The sequence below is a fragment of the Vipera ursinii genome (genome assembly GCF_947247035.1).
Source record: "Vipera ursinii genome assembly, chromosome: 1".
NCBI lineage: Eukaryota > Metazoa > Chordata > Lepidosauria > Squamata > Viperidae > Vipera > Vipera ursinii.
In genome coordinates this window covers 323,778,854-323,800,068 of record NC_139512.1, presented here as the reverse complement: position 1 = coordinate 323,800,068, position 21,215 = coordinate 323,778,854, and positions in this window count along the sequence as shown.

The following is a 21,215-nucleotide window of genomic DNA, read 5'->3' as shown; positions in this document are numbered from 1 at the left end:
AGAAAAACTGAAGAAACTTTGATTGCATGGCTTAATTGTACATCCACATCAGAAATGAAACAAACAGTTGGTACTTGACAAGCTTTCATAGTTATATATAATTAACAAGTCAGGGAAATGAAGCAACATAATACATTTGCCAAGTGTCACTGTTACTTTAAAGCATCTTACACTAAACAAACAAATTCAGGAGACTATAATTTATTCATTTTATTCAATTTTATTTATGTTATTTAAAACACACACACACATACATGCATGCATAAATATACACATACATACATGCATACATATATCCATCCATCTTATATTGACCTGTGAGGCTCTCAACCAACAGTTAAAGCAACATAAAACAACCTAGATCTATTTAAACCATTAAAATACAAAGCAAATATTAAAAATTTTTAAAAGTTAAGCTTTCATAAGCAGTCCACCACTAAATCTTTTCATATGTCATCCTATCCCAATACTTGGGGAAAAAGCCAGTTCTTAGGTGGCTTTTGAAAGGTTAGTAGGGTAGAGCCTGATGAACCTCAAGGAGAATGATATTCTATAGGACCATGTCTGCCATGGAAAAAGGATGCTTCCTAGATTTCTGAAAATGGCAATATTTAAGGGAAGGGATTAGGATTGTGCTCACCCTATCTGCTATTATAGGATGTGTAGATGCCTTTAGAGAAGCAATGCTGCAGATAACCTGACCTTGTCTCATACAAGGCTTTAAAGGTAATAATCAGCATCTTGCATTGCACCTGGAAGGAAATAGGGAGCCAGTGCAGCTTGTGCAACAGAAGCATTATATGGATAAACTTAGAAGCCACAGTCTGGATCAGGTGCAGCTTCCAGGTGGTTTTCAAAGGCAATCTCATACAGAGTATATTTCAATAATCAAAATGGGAAGTGATCAAGGCATGAGTTAACTGTGAGCAAGTATTTTGATCCAGGAAAGGGCACAATTAGTGCATCAGATGAATGTGTGCAAAGCCCCTCCCCAAACCACAGCTGCCATCTGATCTTTGAGCAAGAGCTGTGAGTCTAAGAAGACCAGTTAGGCACCAATTCAGTCTGGGAAAGTGCCACATCATTCAAAGTCAAAAATAAAATATCATCTGGACCTTGGGGGCCAAAAGCCCAGAGCCAATCCATCCTGCTAGGGTTGAGTTGAAGACAGTTTCTCCTCATCAAGAGCCTTACAAGGTCCAGGCAGTATATGAGCACCTGTTCAGCTAGGGGTGGTGATAGATACAAAATCTATCAGCAATATACCATTGAAAATGGTCTTCAATTGTTCTACAGAATTAATGTCTCCTTAGAGAGACATGCCAGCTTAAGAGGAAAAAAAACAAGGCTATTAAGGTTATGTGGACAGCACTTAAAAATTTAGTTAAAAATTGGACTTTGTTTTTGGCATATTATGGCTATAGACCTAAAGAAACCTCTGATAAATTCTATCAGTCAAATCCTAGTTCATACTTCCAAGGAACATTTTTGAATGTTATATTGTTTACTGAAGTGGACCAAGAATCTAGCTATAGTCCCAGATTTTTTTTTTTGCTTTATCTGAAAGAGAGGATGGATAAATCCCTCTGTGTCCTTCTCCTCCTTCTCCCCCTTCTGTGTCTGCAGTGTTGATGGTGTTGACTCCTAGTAACTCCATGAATGAGTCCCTATGGTTTTCTTGACAAGATTCTGGAAGTGGTTTGCCCCTGCTGTCTTAGGGCTGAGACAAAGTGGTCAAAGGTCACCTAAATGGCCTCCAAGTTTCCTGTTTTCTAGTCTTGTGTCTCTACTTCCATGTGGCACATAAACACAATTTCACATAGTGGAAGCCAAAATTGGTATAGCCCAGGAATCTTTTTTCTAGTTGACTTAGATAAGGTAGCAGTAACAACTTCATCATCAGTAGAGGCAGGGATATTATTAAGAGAATATTCAAATTCTATGTGGAGTGTACAGCAGACAAGCTTCTTCTTTGTGATCTAATTCAGTTGACATATTGGGCAAATGGTCATGTTACTCCAGTAGTTATTAATATTGTTTAGGTTTCAGAAATAACACTTGGCTTCTCAGATTGAACAGATTGATATGTGTGTGTTGTTTCCTTAGCTTTTTAATAAAGACTTGAAAATAATTCCATGTAAAGAATGTAGTACTTTTTTATTTCAGGGGATGACTTTTTTTTTTAATCCTTTGGCATTTTAGGGTGGTTTGGGGATGCTTTATTCCAATTTTTTTTTGATATGGAATATGAATCAGCTTGGTAGATTCAAAGGGCATCAATATGCATCTTTAAAAAGAACTTCCAACATCTATGTATGGATATCAAAAACTCCTTTGGGCATCAGAGATAATTTTACTATGGCTAACATTCCATAGCCTAATAAAAGACTGGTGTTTAAGATTAAAAACAACATGTTGCATGATGCTTTTTATTTATATACTTTTTATCTTATTCCAAAAACTTTGTTATAGGTAATAAAAATACCTATACGTAAACTATGGAAATTTTAAAAGTTATGCTTCCTGTTCTACAAACTACTTGTAAAGAGATTTGGGTTTTCCCAGACTGATGAATGAGCTCTCAAATGTTAAATGGCATTAAGGATAAGAATGTACAAAGTAAGGTAGAGAGTCCCCCCTCTTTCCCCCAAAATAAAAAAAATATATATTTATTCAATTTGTATACACATTAATGGTTTCTCAGTTGGGTGTGACTGTTTAGGAACAAGATTTTGGTGCTGTGGTAGAATGAAATAGAGTCCTTGTGGTGCAGTGGTTAAAATGCAGTATTGCAGGCTAACTTTTCCCACAGCCTGAAGTTTGATGCTGACAAGGCTTGAGGTTGACTCAGTCTTCCATCCTTTCGAGGTCAGTAAACTGAGAACCAAGATTGTTGGGGGCAATATGCACATAGTGCTTTTATGTTGTAAACTACCCAGAGAGAGCTCTAAAGCACTCTAGGGTGGTATATAAGCTAAATATTCTTGCTATTGCTATTGCAAATAAAACAAAACAAAACAAAACAAAATAAAATAAAATAATAAAAAAACAAAATAAAATAAAATAAAATAAAATAAAATAATAAAATAAAATAAAATAATAATAAAATAAAATAATAAAATAAAATAATAAAATAAAATAAAGTAAAATAAAATAAAATAATAAAATAAAATAAAATAGTGTTGGGATACAGTAGAATGAAGCAACCTGGGGATAACTTGACTACCTCATTGCCTATCTAAATGGGATTAAAATAAATAAATAAAAAATATCTGACAATGCAAATAAATATTTTGCTGACTTCTTTTTTCAAATTAAGTTTTCCCAAAGCATGTTATATGAACCTGGCTATTGGTTTTTTTGCATGGATATTTGAGAAGTGAAAGATGGGGACTAGTAAATTTGATGAGATGGGAGTTCAGTGAAAAAAAGTCTTCCCTTTGCAAGATTTATAGCTCTGGAGATGGTTAACATTTCATTTGAACTGATTCAGGAACTGTGCAAGTGATGAGAGTCTGGGCGCTATATTGCCCAGTCATTCCATGTTTTTATTCATTCAAAACATAAGTGTGCTGCAAAAATTACTGCATGATAAATGTTCAGATTTTAATGGAGCCCATTCTATAAGGCAGTAAAAGATTTTATCTATTGTATTATTTTTATGGTTATGGTGGTTTTAATTAATTTAGTGCTAAGTAGCAACAGGAGGAATTTTAGACATAATTTAAATTCTCTTTACTTGCCCTTAAAGTTGTTTTTAATTCCCTTTGGAAGCTCGTGTACATTTTTTTCTCACTTTATATCTGCTGTATAATTAGATACAAGCAGAGTAATCATAACCAATGCATCTCATTTAGTTGTTCACATATGATCAGTGTTAGAATGTTGGCCAATTGATCTTGGGTTAATGGGGAGTTGAGGAGGTGAGAAGGAGAATGTTTAACTGGAGATTTAAGTCCTATTCATTATTACTTTCATGTAATGTATTTCTGTATTGAAACAGAATCTGGGTCACATTGTTAACAAGCCCCCAATGTTGCATTCCATTACATATCACATTAAATAAAATTGTCTCTAAAGGAACCTCAACAGAGAGGCTTTACCTTGGATGCAGTGCTGTCCTGACCACATGACAACTTTACATGCTTACATAGTTCTAAATCAGGGTAAATACATCAAAGTGGCAAATGCAATTACATGTGAGAGTGAAGTGGTACATACTGGACAGAGAAAGAAAGAGGAAAAAAACATAAAAAGCAACCTTCCAAAATATAATGTTAGTAACTGAATGGGCAAAGGGACCTTGATATTTAGTTCAATGACAATGTCAGCAGAATGTCTGGCTCCTGGGAAAAAGATAAATTCCATTCTTGGAGTTATTAGTGCTGAAATTAATCAGCCAATATCAGAATGGTTTAATATCAATTTATTCTGAGACTGCAATAACCTTAGTCAAAATGAACATTGTAGAACTGGAAAAGATGTAGAAAACAGAAGTCAGAGGCTGTAATAATATCATTTTAATAATATAATAGAGCTGTTTGCAAATTATATATATATAGGAGAGAAAGGAAATAGTATTCTATTCTCCTTATTTTCACATTACACTAGAACTAAATGGTGACAACCTTTGTAAATTATAATAATGGCAAATTGACAAGATACATATGATAATGTCATCATGAAGATGCAAGTACGCAAATTATGGTATTTGTGTGGTGATCTGATGAACATATTTCACCATTTGTTCTCCCCTGCACTCACTGTCACCATGAAATAGAAGATTGGGGAAAGGTATGGAATTAAATGATGGACAATTTGTCCAAACGATTCAGTCCTCACTAATATAAGCCTATGCAGTTAGAGAGCAATTATAGAAAAACTGGCAAAGTCAGCCCATGGGACTTTAGACACATATCATTTCTGCTGCTGCACCTGTATTTTGGAAAAAGCTCTTCCCATGGTGTGGGGTCCGCAAACCCTGTGAACCTTTCACAGAGGTGTGAAGACCTGGCTTTTTCCCATGGATTGTGCCACGATAGTAACTGAACGTATTCTATTTGGAGAAGGATTTTTTTTAATTTATAACCTATGCTATGTGTATAATAGCTGTGATTTTTGTTATTATTTATTCATTTATTTATTTATAAAATGGATATGAATTCCCAATTTACATAAGGACTTTGAGCAGCTAAGAACAATATACAAAATAATGCAATACAATCTCTATTGATCAAGCAAAAACAAAGTTAAAATAATGCTAAAACAATAACTAATGTTCCATACCACCAACTAAACTACACAAGCTGGTTCCCTGGTTTTCAACCTGGTGCTTTAGCCACTGCTCCTCTTTTCAAGGGCAAACCCATGTAGAATATGTTAACAGTCTTGAAATGACTAAGGTACAAGTGACTGTGAGCAGGTCTCCCAATCCAGAAATGGGTACAGCTAGAGCACAAGATAGATTTGTATAAAAGTTTGGGTTCTGATTGTCTTCAGTTTTTATTAATATATACTGGCCATAGTCATAACATATGTTTGGACATATTGTTTTAAAATTATACAAATAAATAAAAATATAAAAATAGCCCCAACCCAGCCAATTGTGTTATTTCAGTATATTTGTATAAACAACAATGCTATTAACCTATTAATAATTGCCATTATTCATTATACCAAGTATCAATCTCATATTGCAGTGAGATGAAAATTTTGCAGGCAGGAAAAACAAAATTACATTTACAGTATGTTAATGTACCAAATTAATCATTAACTTTCTGCAATGTGCATTTAATTGACAAGTCAATTTTTAGCAGGGCTAAGCCTCAACTACAAGTATACTGATGCATATGGGCTTCCGGTTTGCGCGTGCAGTGCTTTTGGACGCACAGCAAGAGGTCCCTCTCTGCCGTCCGATCCTTCTTCATTGGAGGACCCTGAAAAGGGTCGAAAGTCACCCTGGAGGGGTGACCACTACAAGGAGACCTTCCTGTGATTGTGGAAGGGCAGTAGCCCTTCACTTGAATCCAGAGCAGCTCCTTTTGGCCCGAAGAAGAAGAGACTGTCCATCAACATGGCCGATCATTAAGCCGCTCCCTGCCAAAAGCCAAAAGCACCATCTAGCACAATGAAGCAATCTGGAGGACCTGAGTGAGACCTTTCCTTTCTTATCCCCCTAACTGCCTGCCTGTGGGACTTTTCTGAAAATTTTCTCCCTCCCTTTTTTTGAGAAAACGGCTTCTGTATACTTGGGGGATCAACATTTTAAGCCTTAAAGTGTTGAAGAAAAAAACAACCAGCTGATTAAACAAAGAAACTAAACAATCTCATTCCTACTTATTAAAAGCTTCTATTTTTGTGGGGATCTACTACCCTATTTTCTGTTTAAGATGTGAAGTAAGGAAAAAAGAGTGGACTAATTATACAAAAGCTTTATTAATTTGGAGAGAAAAAAACTTTACAACTTATTCTATATGCTACTGATGACATCCTGTGGCTAAACTTGGAATTGCAAGTAAACCTTTTGCTTATTTTGAGACCTGAGAGCTGTCCTTGTTATTATGTTTAAAGACAAGTGTGGGAACACCTGGCACTGAAAATAACTTTTAGAAGCATTGGAGGTGGAAAATTACTGACTCTTATTAAAATAGCCTCCATGGAAGACTTAGCTGTAAACACTAGCAAAATGGATGACTATATCCCACCACTTAACTACAAATTGATATTGGACACAATTTTGGCTATAACTGAACAAATTAAAGCCAAATTGCATGATAAACTTGACAACTCAAAGCCACCAAACTACACTTTGACCTTAAATGATGAACTGACAACCCAAAAACAAATAAAAGTGGAAAATAATACTAAAATAAGAGACTTCAAAGAGCAACAAATGCAGCCTACAGAGAATGTCAAAGTCCAAACTCCAACTTTAATTACAAAACTTACAATTAAAAATAAGAACAATACCTGAAGAAAGCAACATTAAGAGCGAAGATATCAAAGGCCTCCAAATACAGTATGTTGAGGATTCAGCTAATCAAATGATAACATTAGCTACTACTTACTACCTAACCCAGATGGAAATGGAACAAGAAAAAGATCAGACTGAATTAATGACAATCATATCACATCAAACATCAAAAACTGAGCTATTAAAGCAATACTTCAATGATTATAAAGGAGACACTAGCTTGGCAAAACTCATTTGGATGGTCTCCGTGGATTCAAATAAGAGGTGGAGGAAGAAAGGGAGACACATTGGAGAACTTAAAGGCATTAAGATGGAAGCCTGATTGGCACAAAAGGAAGACGAGAGTTAGATTTAAAGACTTAGATTTGTCTCTTTTTTGGGGATTTGTAAAGGCAGAACTTAAAAAAAATTCTTTTGATGGACTAAGGAGAATCCTAAGAAAACAAAAACCAAAAACAAAAACTGATTTCATATTTAGGTTTCAGATTTTTAAAGGAAAACAAAATTAAGCTTTTAGAATAAAACTTTGAATTATACTGTAGAATTTAGAATCTTATAATATAAGATAATATTCTATTAAGTGTTGAATGGTTAAGACAAAAAATCTTTTCTAATAATTGGTGATTTGTTAAGATGAAAACTAGATTTTACTGCTAAATCATAAGAATGATTTGTAATGAACAATGTAAGTTTTGTAGACAAGAGAATTATTCTTTATTGAAATAGGGAACTGTAGGTTACCCAAAATGTAAGCTCTTTTCTGTATATTATAGGCTACCTTAGAGTATTTTATTGCAATTAGGTAAAACTTAAAAACAGGATTTTGATATGTATTAGTCTAACTATATTGAAAAAATTGTTAATTGACTAGCTCATAACTAGAAATGTATTAACTTGATTACTTTGACTATGTGAAAATTAAGGGAATCAGAGAGGGAATTTTTATTGATGCAACCTGAACTATCTACAAACAACTTGTTATTTGTTACTTTTGACTACCCAACCACCATATTGCTTCACAAATACATTTATATACCCCAACCCCTACCCTTAACCTTTCCTTTACCCTATTCCAAATCCCCATTTCCCTACCTTCTGTTTTAACCCTATAAAACTAATAAAAAAATTTCAAAAAAAGTATACTGATGGATCTAAACTGAGTCAGTCACCGGGACTTAGAGTTTTAGTCTGCCAAGCTTTCAGACTCATTCTGGAGCCCATCCTCAGGAAACTTATTTGTTTCCAGAATGTGTACACACTCTCCAGAAAGTATGCACAATGCACACATTCTGTAGAGAAAGAAGTTCCCTGAAGATGGGTTCCAGCACAAGTCTGAAAGTTTGGAAAACTAAAGCTCTGGTCTTGGTGACTGACTCAGATTGGATCCTGCCACATTATCCAACCTAGGACATATATATTTGCCTTCATTTATATAAGTACATTGAATGCCCAAATTGTATCTGGCTGCCTATGTTGTATACAATTGTCATTGTATATGGTAGTGAATGTTGGTGAAAATAATTGAGCAGTAGGTAAAATGGGTAAATTACTCTAAGTCAATGTTTCTCAACCTTGGCTACTTAAAGATGTGTGGACTTCAGTTCCCAGACTTTCACAGTTAGCATGCCTGGCTGTTGAATTTTGAAAGTTTAAGTCCACTCATCTTTAAGTGGCCAAGGTTGCAAAACACTGCTCTAAGTGATAAATCCTGTTTATAAAATCACATTGTGTTATAAAGTATCTGAATTCCAAATCACATCATGCTATATTTGAATTTAACAATTGACATAACATTTTTTTTCTTTTCCATGCCACAAAGCAAGCAGAGGAAGCTGATTCTAATGGAACAGGAAAGATAATCTTGGAGCTTTATCTGCTTCCTCACTATGAGGACTGGATTTATGTGTGATTCCCTATAAGTGAGTGAAGTGGAAAGCTGAAAACCTGTTCACTTATATTTTAGAGAATGGAAAGAAGTGTTTTGTCACCTCACACAATTCAAAGTGAACCACTTCACCCAATCCTTGATTCTCTGATGATTATTGTGTATTTTCAACTTGAGAATGGAGAAACAAATGGTGTATATCTACCCTTAACCAGTTCAACCTCTCTGCTTAGCTTGTCATGACTGCAGATCATTCAGATGTTCCCTATGACTGAACTCCTTCTGTCTTTTTTCCCAAAATTAGTGGAAATGGTAGCAAGAGAAACCCTGAATGGAGAATACTTGAGAAAACAGTCTCCAGTACTATGTTTTACCTCAGCTTTTATTTTTAACTGGTAATATAATTATATAGCTGTATTATAATTAATAATTATCTATCTAACTATCACTTAGCTAATCATATTAGAAAAATGAAATTGTCCTCTTGTTATCAACCACCAGAAAATGGTTGCTAGTGGTAAATTCACTTCCAAAGCACAAATAAGTACTCATTGCAGAAAACTCTTTAGATTTCATTCATTTCATTTACAAATACAAGCCAAGAATAGGATTAGAGGAAGAGGGGTTTGGTTTTGTTTTTAAATGATAATACTCTGGCTTTGATTTTCTTGATGTTACTAAGCAATGTCCCTGAAGGTGTGCAAAGTTTGGTCCTCTTACTTTGGATGATGCTAAAATATCTTGACAATTCTGTCAGAACAGGAGACTGGTATCAACTCTCTCATTGGTGACTCCACCATTTTATTATGTTGAGAGCTTTATTCCATACTAGTTGCCTATAGCAATATGTTTGCATTCTGTCTTGATCTGAGAGGGTAAAAACAATTAAAATGTGTTCAAAGAGTCTGCAGGTGATATTAGCCAGTTACAGTATATGCAATTGAAGATAGAGCTTGGCTAATGGGGAAAACAAAATAAAAACAAACTCCTGTTATAAGCAGAACCCTCAACACTGCATTAGCTAAAAAGGTTTCGTCTATTTTTAAATTGTTTATTTGCAGAACTCCTGTAATATGTTCATTTTATTTAAAAATGTATGATTCAGAGTAAACCCACTCCACCATGACTGTCCATGATAGCAGAGAACTATATCCCTCTCTATTGTACTCAAATACATTTTCTTAAAGAAAAAGATCTGCATATATTCTTAATCCTGTTTTCCTTAGCATATATTATTTTTGCATATAATTTGTCCAATGTGCACATTTTTCCCTATGAACACTCTGATATACACTTCCCTGATGTTATGCATACTTCTTTAGTGAAAAACCTAAATGTTAAAAAAAATGCTTCCTTCCTTTTTTTTTTTTTACAAAAAGTTGGGAAACATACTTTTTCTGATGCTTCTCTCACAAATATGCACATTTTTTGTGTGGCTGTCTGACAGAGAAGGCTGGATATTACTGGACTTTATTCAGTTTTGCAACAAGTTGTTTACCAGAGATCTTGCAAATCTATTGCTCTTAAAATGCATGGCTGTTTTTGTTGCCATCCTAGATTTGCTTTGCTTTTCAGAACATAAAACAACTGGCATACAGAATCCTGTTAAGGATTTAAAGATGATGCAAAGTCTTTGGGAAAGAAAAGAAATAAAAATACTGCATATTGTTTTTTTGTGTTTCCAATCTATGAAAGTAATGAGCCAAATCAATAAGGTCTTAATTTTTGAGTGGGGATAAAACAAAATAAAACCAGATCTATGTTTTTGAATGAAAAATTATGCACAGGCAAGTTAACAATGCATGCAATTTACTAGAATAAGTTGGCATAGCATTTTATCAGTATGCTAATAAGGTAACATAGCACTTTGGTATCCTGAAATATGTAACATAAATAGAAGTATGTTTGTAGATTGAACCCTTTCCCTCACCTCAGGGTAAAGGATTCCCTTTTCCAGGAATATACAGTAACTGTCAATTCTATTGCATTTCTTGCTCTAGCACAATCTCAATATTTTCTGTGTAAGTCTCTGGAGAAGGTATTGAGGCATAGGGATAGCAACAAAAAAGTGCAACTGCTCATTCTACTTGCATGAAAGGAAGCCCAATAATCATGTTTTGCACATTATAGCTATGCCACACTTTGATGTGCAACAAGGTTCTCAGGTAGTGTGTGCGTGTATTATTCCCAACTTAGTTTTAATGCTAATTTTACATGCTGTTTTATTTATCAATTATATAATACATTGTACTCTTTGAGGGAGATAGGTGGCTTAGAAATATGAAATATTGAATGAATGGATGGATGAATATGCACTATGAGGGAAAACATGCTTGTTTAAGAAGAGAAGAGAAGAGAAGATCAGAGAAGATCAGAGAAGAGAAGAGAAGAGAAGAGAAGAGAAGAGAAGAGAAGAGAAGAGAAGAGAAGAGAAGAGAAGAGAAGAGAAGATCAGAGAAGAGAAAAAAGGCCAGACAGATTAGCATTTATTTTGGGATACTTTTCTTCAACCATGCTTTCACCTTTTAAAATAAAAACTTTAAATCATGCATAATTATTCTGAAAATTATTCATTAAAACTGATGTCATCACCCCAAATACTAATCCATTTTAGTGGTATCTTCCACAGAAAAAATGTTATTTTTTTTTCCAGAGTGCAAATCACAATAGCAAAAATATACTTGAATCATCAACCAACTATGATCTAATATGTTACTTAACACATATATTTTCTGGCAAGAAATGGTTTTTTTAAAAGAATTCCCTATATTAGGAGGTATTTGATACTCAGTAATTGAGGTGAGATGCCCTCAGTTGTTTAACTTTTTAGCATAAAACCAAGATGAATAGTAACTAATGCTATTTTTGTTTTGAAGCCTGGTGCAGATGAAATATATCTGCATCATCAGTCATATCTGACAATGACTTACTAAATGCAACACCTGAGAAACAGAAAGCATCTGTTATAAACACTAAGACAATTCTAAAGTATTTTTTAAACCCATGCTCAAATACATACATACTAAAGCCTGTTTCTATTTTGCAATCTGCATATGACTGAAGTTAGTTAGGAAAATTCAAAAGGTCATCAGATTGTGTACTTGATCCTTCATATCATCAAAATATTTAAATATGCAAAAGAGGATCTTCAGCAGCAGAAAACTCATCCTTAGCAGAAGGACAGTGTTGGCAACAAATTAAAATGCTTGACAAGTGGATGAGTCAAAGGGAACAGAACATTCCCTCTTGTCTTTGCTTTCCTGCAGTCTGTGCAAAGGACAAATTTGCCAACTTAAACCTCCCAAGCTTGAGACTTTTCACTTTGACGAATGTAAAGGAAGACAAGGTTGCTTAGTATATAAATGATTCTGAAAATAAAACTGAGGATAAACTTGTTTGGTTAAAACCAGAGGATAAAGAAAAATACATAAGTGGTTAAAAATAAGTGTATATTTTTTAAAAAAATTAAATGTACAGTATAATATCTTATTACATGAATAAACAATTACAATTCTAATATATCTAATACCAATATTATGCATACACAAACACACACACACAGAGGGGAGGGAGGGAGGGAGGGAGGGAGGGAGGGGGAGAGAGAGAGAGAGAGAGAGAGAGAGAGAGAATGTTAGGTGTGAAAGACAAGAATATATTCAACTATTAGCACAATCTTGATGTTATATAAAGGTCAACTGAATTCAAAAGGGGTTGGACTTAGTTCATTTGTGACCACATAGTGACCACATAGATAATGTGGGCCAGGGATGTCAAACTGCCAGCCCACAGGCTGGATGCATCAGGCTGAAACCTTACCCACCCCAGCTCTGGAAACGGGGGAAAAGTTATGATATGTCATGTGATGTTGTGAGTTTGACATTCCTGCTCTAGGCTGATTCCTCTTTTGATGCATCTCTCTCTCTCTCTCTCTCTCTCTCTCTCTCTCTCTCTCTCTCTCTCTCTCTCTCTCTCTCTCTCTCTCTCTCTCTCTCACACACACACACACACACACACACACACACACACACACAACTTTCATGCTTTTTTAAACTTACTGTACTTTGTGTAAATGAGTCCCATATTTCATTATACTTATCCATACAAAGTCTATATCTATAGGCAACCTGCAGTAAAAAGTAGGTTGTGGACAGGAGGAAAGCAATTTATAGCAGCACTATGTGGAAGAACCAATAATCCATATTTCCATTTGAAAATACTGTCATAGTAATTGTCAGGAGCAACTCCAGCAAGCCAAGTTTTTTCCATAATGATGAAATGGGTACCACAAAGTTGTAAACTCTGCCCTTACATACTTCCATGTGACATCAAAAGGAGCTGAGTTTGTGTTTCAATGTCACAAAAGACTTTTGTTATTCACTTCCTCCCCACACTCTCCTGTAGACTGCCATGGTAACAGTCCTTTTGTTCTAGGGTGAAAAAAAAAATAAAAGATCAAACCTTTGGACAAAGCAGATTCCATATCTGAAAAATCTGAGAAAGATTTTTCTCGATGAAAAAAATTGATTGCTAAAGCAGTTCTCCAAACAAAATTGCGAAGCTTGATTCCTGTTTTGGATGTTGTAAAATTGTTATTTTCTTGTTTCAGATTCATATATCTATTTTCTGAGAACACCATGATTCACCTTCTCAAGGACTTGTTTCCTGCTTGAAAGTTATAAAATTAAAAATGAGGGATTTATAAGCATCAGTTAATGAAGAAACAGTTTCAAAGTGATTGACATATATGGTAGATTACCAGAAGCATTCAGTGTTCCTTATTGCCTTCTGCTGGTTAAATAGTCCTGTCCAGAATCTATAAAGCTCCAAATTGAAAGTGTTCTATTTACTACTAGGCTGAACATTTCTCATGCATTTTTACAACATTCTCATTCAATATAATAGGGAAAATGGTTTTCTTTTCCCCCCCAAAGAAAAGAGATTTCATTAAAAGTCTTTGTACTCCAACATCTATACAAGATCACTGGAGAATTAGCCTATGGCACCCAGTTATACATCTCCACCCTTGGCTACCTAAACTGTCCTGGCACAGGGTCCAGTACCTGGAGATTGCAATGTTTTGAATGGATGGGAATCAGCTTTGACTCAATCCTAGCAAGACAGAGTGGCTCTCATATTTCGGTTCTCCTGATTCAGGTGATCTATCCTCTTTGATTTTTGCCAGGGTTGCATTTCTATAGTTGGAGCTGGTGCACAGGACCTAGACAATATGCCTCCTTGGTAAAAGTACCGGTACATGATTTTTGGAAAAATCATTTCTCCTGAGATCTGGAAGACAAAACATTCCTTATCTTCCAAAGAGCTGCTTTTCTCACAATCCTCCGGATTGTATAAACTGGAGCTCAATAAAACTCTAAAGTTTGGTTAGAAATTTTTTTTTGCTCTGATTTGTTTTACTGCTTTTGCTGTTTTAGTATTGCTTGTGAGCTACCCAGGGATATGCCACATAAGATGGTGGTTATGAAAATCTAATAAATAAATATTCACTTTAGTTGAAGTTTAACTTAATGATATCTTTTTTAATTCTGTAGATCTACAAAGTTTGTGGGCAAGTCATTTTTCTCATTGACAAGAACCCTTGCCCCACCCCAACCTCCCAAACTTCCACCAACATTTTCCTGTCCCAGGAGAGCTTCAACAGTTCATGCTCAAATGACATTATTTGAGTTCTTTCAAACTATACAGAGGAGTTTCAAACCTCTTTTTTTCTATTTTTGCAGATAAACTGGACAAATATACTATTAAATCCTAAGGAAAGACACTGAGGGAATTTCTCCCATCAGATTTTCTCCCATGCTAATATTTTCATTATGAGATAGACAAACCCCACCCTGCTTCAAGAAATCCTTGGGGAAAAATCTCTTTTCTGGGAGAAATAATCATTCCAAGTTTTTCTCCAGTAGATATTTTTGAAGAATCTTTATACACACCTCTAGGCAAGTATTTCAAAAGAGAAAAGCATCCCATCTTATGAGCTCACAAAGTACAATATTTGTCTCTACAGAATCAAGGTTTTGCTTACAATAAATGAAAGAGATATATGGAATAGCTTGATAAATAGAATATACTAAGGCAAAATGTTAGCACGCTATGCATGGAGAGATTCTAAAGCAAAGCAAAGAGAGGAAGTTCAGACCTCCTCAGTTCTTTATCAGCTTGAGGGAGTAATGGCAACTGTGAAAAACAGACTAATAGAAAATGTTCAACAAAGTTTGCGTGTTTTAGCCTGATCTTGCAAATCAGATAAATATCCAGCTTTTCCTTTTCTTTCCCCATCTCTCCCACCTGCTAACCCATACAGGAAACAGAAGCTTTACATTTCTTTTAGTATCCCAACCTCCCAGAACATCCTGGAAATGATAGTCATAAGCATCTTGGTCTATGAAGTAAGGAGTTCTCCTCCATAGTGATTGTTCAACAGCCTTGTGTTTATGGGGCTAAATGAAGCAGTCCCTGGAATAGAAAAGGCAGACATTAAGTTTCATAGATCTGCTTTGAAGTGAGAGGGAAACTAGAATAATAAATCTGCATCAAATATCAGCAAGTAGGAAAGGGTAAAAGGTAAAGGTAAAGGTTCCCCTGCACATGCGTGCTAGTTGTTTTCAACTCTAGGGGGCGGTGCTCATCTTTGTTTCAAACCCGAGGACATCTCCGTGGTCATGTGGCCGGCATGACTAGATGCCAAAGGCGCACAGAATGCTGTTACCTTCCCACCGTAGTGGTCCCTATTTTTCTACTTGCATTTTTACATGCTTTCGAACTGCTAGGTTGGCAGAAGCTGGGACGAGTAACAGGTGCTCACTCTGTTACGTGGCACTCGGGATTCGACCCGCCAAACTGCCGACCTTCTGATCGACAAGCTCAGCGTCCTAACCCACTGAGCCACTGTGTCCCTTTTAGGAAAGGGTAGCTTTAAAAACTAATCCAATTTCTTACTAAAAGCAAAGTAAATCCCTTCTTTCAGTTATGTAGAGGCCCAGGTATCTTATCTGGAATTAAGAATATTACAGCAACCTGTTAGGATGTGCAAATGTTATGGATATTTACTAGATTTAGAAGATGAATTGAAGACTTTTACGAATCTTGCAAAGTCTTCAGAAAGACTTTATCATCATCATCAATTATTCTTAGCTGTTTTATTACCCTAAATTAGATGGTCTATTTGAAAGTCAACGATATTGAATCTTCACAGTACTGGTTCTAAACTGTGACCGTCTAGCATATCTCATCCTGGGTGTGTCACATTTTGCCCCTGGAATCTCAGGATAGTCTTAGTTCTGGATTGATAACTTTCTTGTGACTGGAGCTTGTACATTTTTATTTTATTTTATCATTAAGTAAAAAGTCATTTCAGAGCCTCACAGAATGTGGTTGAATCCAACAATATTGTTATGTTCTTATTGTCTTCTTTTTAGCAGCATCAGGACCGCTTAAGACATACCCTGGAAATAAAGAATGTTTGCATGTAATTCACAGGCTGTGACTGTCCTTCTGGACTCTAACTGAAGCCTCTCTGAAGTGTTCCAGTACCTTATTGTAGAAATTCTGATGATCAGACTAAAACCAATGTGGAGTAATTTTATCTAATATACAGTAGGTAGACTTACTGATTAATCTGTTAATCAGGTATGATACATACAGGTGAAACTCAAAAAATTAGAATATCATGCAAAAGTTCATTTATTTCAGTAATGCAACTTAAAAGGGGAAACTAATATATGAGATGGACTCATTACATGCAAAGCAAGATAGTTCAAGCCTTGATTTGTCATAATTGTGATGATTATGGCTTACAGCTCATGAAAACCCCAAATCCACAATCTCAGAAAATTAGAATATTGTGAAAAGGTGCAACATTCTAGGCTCAAAGTGTCCCACTCTAATCAGCTAATTAAGCCATAACACCTGCAAAGGGTTCCTGAGCCTTTAAATGGTCTCTCAGTCTGGTTCAGTAGGAATCACAATCATGGGGAAGACTGCTGACCTGAAAGCTGTGCAGAAAATCATCATTGACACCCTCCATAAGGAGGGAAAGCCTCAAAAGGTAATTGCAAAAGAAGTTGGATGTTCCCAAAGTGCTGTATCAAAGCACATTAATAGAAAGTTATGCGGAAGGGGAAAGTGTGGAAGAAAATGGTGCACAAGCAGCAGGGATGACTGCAGTCTGGAGAGGATTGTCAGGAAAAGGCCATTCAAAAGTGTTGGGGACTTTCACAAGGAGTTGACTGAGGCTGGAGTCAGTGCATCAAGAGCCACCACACACAGACAGATCCTGGACATGGCTTCAAATGTCGTATTCTTCTTGTCAAGCCGCTCCTGAACAACAAACAATGTCAGAAGCGTCTTACCTGGGCTAAAGAAAAACAGACCTGGTCTGTTGCTCAGTGGTCCAAAGTCCTCTTTTCTGATGAGAGCAACTTTTGCATCTCATTTGGAAACCAAGGACCCAGAGTCTGGAGGAAGAATAGAGAGGCACACACTGCAAGATGCTTGAAGTCCAGTGTGAAGTTTCCCCAGTCTGTGTTGATTTGGGGAGCCATGTCATCTGCTGGTGTTGGCCCACTGTGCTTCATTAAGTCCAGGGTCAACGCAGCCGTCTACCAGGAGATTTTGGAGCACTTCATGCTTCCTTCGCAGATGAGCTTTATGGGGATGCTGACTTCATTTTCCAGCAGGACTTGGCACCTGCCCACACTGCCAAAAGCACCAAAACCTGGTTCAATGACCGTGGGATTACTGTGCTTGATTGGCCAGCAAATGTGCTTGACCTGAACCCCATAGAGAATCTATGGGGCATTGCCAAGAGAAAGATGAGAGGCATGAGACCAAACAATGCAGAAGAGCTGAAGGCCGCTATTGAAGCATCCTGGTCTTCCATAACACCTCAGCAGTGCCACAGGCTGATAGCTTCCATGCCACGCTGCATTGAGGCAGTAATTACTGCAAAAGGGGCCCAAACCAAGTACTGAGTACATATGCATGCTTATACTTTTTGGAGGTCCGATATTGTTCTATGTACACTCCTTGTTTTATTGATTGCATGTAATATTCTAATTTTCTGAGATTGTGGATTTGGGGTTTTCATGAGCTGTACGCCATAATCATCACAATTATGACAAATCATGGCTTGAACTATCTTGCTTTGCATGTAATGAGTCTATCTCATATATTAGTTTCCCCTTTTAAGTTGCATTACTGAAATAAATGAACTTTTGCACAATATTCTAATTTTTCGAGTTTCACCTTTATATATTTACTAGGGATGCAGTGGCTCAGTGGATTAGGATGCTGAGCTTGTCGATCAGATGGTCGGCAGTTTGGCGGATTGAATCCTGAGTGCTGCATAACAGAGTGAGCGCCTGTTACTCGTCCCAGCTTCTGCCAACCTAGCAGTTTGAAAGCACGTAAAAATGCAAGTAGAAAAATAGGGACCACTATGGTGGGAAGGTAACAGCGTTCCATGCACCTTTGGCATCTAGTCATGCCAGCCACATGACCACAGAGACATCCTTGGACAAGGACATCCTCTTCGGCTTTGAAACGGAGATGAGCACCGGCCCCTAGAGTTGGAAATGACTAGCACGCATGTGCGGGGGAACCTTTACCTTTACTTTACTGATTAATCTGTTAATCAGGTATGATACATATATATTTACTACCTTTCATTTATAAGATTTTTCATGCTGTTTTGTTATTTAGTGGAATTTTGGGGATACAATATGCTAAATCCTTATTTAACAATGAATAAATATTTTGTAGACAATATCTCGGTATCTCAGTGTGACAGAAATTAATGCATGCCAAGCATTAAGAATGATTATCTCTACTGTGCAATTTACCTTTCAGAAAAGGGTAGTCACCAAATGAATCAACTCTTTCTCACCGGAAAGCATCACATGCCTTATTCAAAATAGGAAGTTAAATAAAGCAGATCATGAGTTCTTGGAGGATGAAAAGGTTTAAAGAATATACATAACTGAGCAGAACCAGCAAATCAGTTTTGACCTCAAGGTGTTCCTCAGGAGACATATGAAAAAGAAAAGATAATTAGTAATAAATATAATTAGCAATTATGAATGCAACTAAGCCGCTGTTTATCTTCATAGATTGTTCCCACAGAACACTTTGTGGACCTCACATCACTGGTGACTCACTCTGTGTGCATGTATGTGTGTGTGTGTGTTTTAGAGATAACTATCCTAGCCTTTCTCTGCCTATGCTATTCAGATGTTGCAGCTATTAAACCAGAATAACTAATGGCCTTATCATCTTTGTTTTTAAAACTCCACCCATTAGAATAATTATGAATGTGAGGAGGAGGGGAAGATACCAAGGAGCATTAGAAAAGTTAGGGGAAGCATAGACTCAAAAATCAGGAGAAATTGAAAGTCTTCTCAAGCTTGATACCTTCCAGATGCCAAGTCCCAGAGCGCCCGACCCGTCAGTCCTTACTGAGAATTCTTAATGTCATTGCATCTGGAGATACCTCAGGAAAGATGGCATGTTGTATTATTGTGCTTGTCTTAACAGCCCGTAGTCTTCCAAGTACAATTCAGTTATTATTTATCGCATATCTGGCTGCCCACTCAGAACAGTTCTGGATGGCATTCAGATAAGCAACTTTAAATAGTCAAGCACCAATCAAACCATAAACAAAGAAAAGAAAAACAAAACAAAACAATAAATGGTAGAATAAAAAGGCAGTAAACACTATAACAACAAAACCAACATAAGATGAGCCAACATATATCTTTGCTCAATGGCTCAGGAAAGAATTAGAGCTTTAAAACTCATCTAAAGGAGGGCTGTTCAAATTTTTGAGGGGATAGTGTTCCAGTTAAAGTAAGTAGCATCTATCTAAAGCCTTGTTCTAGGGATATTTGCTATGGCTAAATTTTTAATATAGTATCCTTATTTTATTTTATTTTTTAAATATGTTTTATTAATTTTTTAACATAATCACCTTAATATTTGGTAAAAAGTGTGTTGTCTGGGTTTACATTTAAGAAACATTCACTAACAGTTGATTTCTATAATCTGTAATCCACACAATAACTTTACTTGATTTCTTCTTTTTCCCATAATGTTCTCTTTTACCAACCTTAAGTTAATACAATTCTTGTTATTTTAATGAATGACTATTGAGTATAAAAGGTTTCTAATATTTCTACAGATAATAATCACATCAATACAATATTCCTTTTCTATCTAGTCATTCTAGTTGTCTCATCATAGATCCTGTTTACAGTTCTTGTTTACATTTGTTTAACCATTCTTACTGGTTAAGATTTTCTCAAAGTTAATTACATTTAAATATTTAAGTCTATTTTTTCTCATGTAAGCCAACCCAATACTTTTACCTTTCTTAAGGAATAAATAAGACTAAAAAAAGAAAAGAAGAAAATAAAAAGATAGTATGCTACTTAAAATCCCTATTTCTTGTAAGCTAATACATATTTATTTCCAAACAAACTTCATTCTTTTTTACCATAATTAAAAATATATTTAATCTTTAAATATTCCATTTAATAAATCTAGTCCTCTAGTCTTTTAACTCTTATTCAAACATTTTTAAGGTAAAGCTAAAGGTTCCCTCGCACATGCGTGCTAGTCGTTTCCAACTCTAGAGGCTGGTGCACATCTCCGTTTCAAAGCCAAAGAGCCAGTGCTTGTCCGAGGACGTCTCCATGATCATGTGGCTGGCATGACTAGACACCAAAGGTGCACAGAATGCTGTTACCTTCCCACCGTAGTGGTCCCTATTTTTCTACTTGCATTTTTACATGCTTTCGAACTGCTAGGTTGGCAGAAGCTGGGATGAGTAACAGGTGCTCACTCTGTTATGTGGCACTCAGGATTCGATCCGCCAAACTGCCGACCTTCTGATCGACAAGCTCAGCTTCCTAACCCACTGAGCCACCGCGTCCCTTACAAAATCATTTTTAATCCATTGTAATTTTCTTAAAGTCAATCACCTTTAAATATCTAAAACATTTCCTTTATATAAGCCATTCCAACTCTTTTATATTACTCATATCAAGACATAAAATAAAAAGAAAGAAGAAAAAGAAAGTACTATGTTACTTGAGGGGCTCTTCCTTCTTAAAATCAAATTCATATCCAAAATTTTTCTATTTCTTTAACCACATTCGAACAGGTGTTTCTTTTTTAAATATTCTCTCTGATAGGCCCCATCGTCTATTTTCTTAATTTTCACTTTAGACTTTTTCTTTTTCCAGTATCTTTCTTAATCAATATGTTCTGCTGAATCAAAGAACCTTTCCATATTCTTGTAGGTGTTACTGTAGATATAAAAGGTAAGTCAAGTATCTTTGTGAG